The following is a 1,664-nucleotide window of genomic DNA, read 5'->3' as shown; positions in this document are numbered from 1 at the left end:
GATCGGGCTGCACGCCGCAGCGATATATGGATCGGGCTGCAAGCCGCAACGATATATGGATCGGGCTGCACGTCGCAGCGATATATGGATCGGGCTGCACGCCGCAGCGATATATGGATCGGGTTGCACGCCGCAACGGTTATTATATGGTACCTATTAAGCGTGAGTGCTGATTGATAAGAGTTGAGTCATGAGTGACTGAGAAGCTTGTCCGAGGGGCTATATATATATATATATATATATATATATATATATATATATATATATATATATATACGAGTGATGTTTTGCCTGAGGGGCATGTTTATGAACTTACTGGTTTCACTCTTCCTTAAAGTGAGTTTCTATTGAATATGTTGATTTAATTACTGCTTTCACTCATCTTTAGACTGAGCCTCTATTGAAAATGTTAAACAAATATTTTGAAACAACCTTCCTTTAAACTAAAGTTTTTACAAGGTATTCAAAATTTAGTCACTGATTTGGCTTTGTTACTTCCACTGAGATTTTTAAGTTTTGAAATGGTTATGAATTTCTGTTTGTCCGAGGGGCTGTATACGAATTATGTTTTGGCCAAAGGGCCGATTATGATTTTCATCCCTTCCACTATAAATTTTACTGAACTTATACTGAAAACTGTTAGAAAGGCATTTTCAAAATATTTTTTCCGAAATGGGAGTTGAACGAGATGATTTGATTTGTATCCTGTTTTGGAAACATGCGGTATCTTCTATGGTGCCATGATATGGTTTACGTGATTTCTTACTGCTCAGACTTTATTTACTTTTGTTACTTACTGAGTTGGAGTGCTCATATTACTCCCTGCACCTTGTGTGCAGATTCAAGTATTTCTAAACCCGGTAGCGGGTGTTGATCGCTCGGAGGTAGAGTCATTGGAGTTTGGCAAGGTAGCTGCCCGGCGTTCTCAGCACAACTTCTCTCCCACTTGTTTTCATTAGACTATATTTATTATATTTTCAGACTTCTCGTTGTATTCAGTTTTTTTGTAGATGGTCATGACTAGTGACACCCCGATGTCGGTCTTGTATATTATTTTCACACTGTTCAGTTAGACTTACATCATGAGATTATTGATTAATAAGTGGTATAAAAATATTTTTTATTGAAAAATGAATAATTCGTGAGTTGTGTCGACTGGCCTAGTTCCACGATAGGCGCCATCACGACCGGGTCGGTTTTAGGGTCGTGACACAAAGTATTATAAGGAAACATATAACAAAAAACACTGTCTATAAAGAATCTTCGGTAAGATGTCATCACATTAGATACCTTTAAATTACAATACGTAATTATCTACTTAACATGACTAAAATTGATCATTAGATGATTGTTGTAGTATTATATATAAAATTTCTCTCATTAATTAAATTTTATTGTTCCTTTATATAAATAAATATTTAAACCATCATGTGCTATTATTAACGTGCAACGCACGTCTATAGATACTAGTTATATATAATGTGTGTTTAATCATGTGCGTGCGCGTGTGTGTGTGTGTGTGTGTATATATATATATATAATGAATCCGGATGGCTATTTCTGTAAGAGAAATTTTCATAAAACACTATCTTTTAGTAGTAATTAGCTATCTATAGATACCATTTGCTATATTACGGATTATAGATACCTTTTCTGTGGTTATT

This window comes from Nicotiana sylvestris, chromosome 1 (genome assembly GCF_000393655.2).
Source record: "Nicotiana sylvestris chromosome 1, ASM39365v2, whole genome shotgun sequence".
NCBI classification, from domain to species: Eukaryota; Viridiplantae; Streptophyta; class Magnoliopsida; order Solanales; family Solanaceae; genus Nicotiana; species Nicotiana sylvestris.
The sequence above is the reverse complement of the archived record's forward strand: the minus strand, read 5'-3'. Positions refer to the sequence as shown.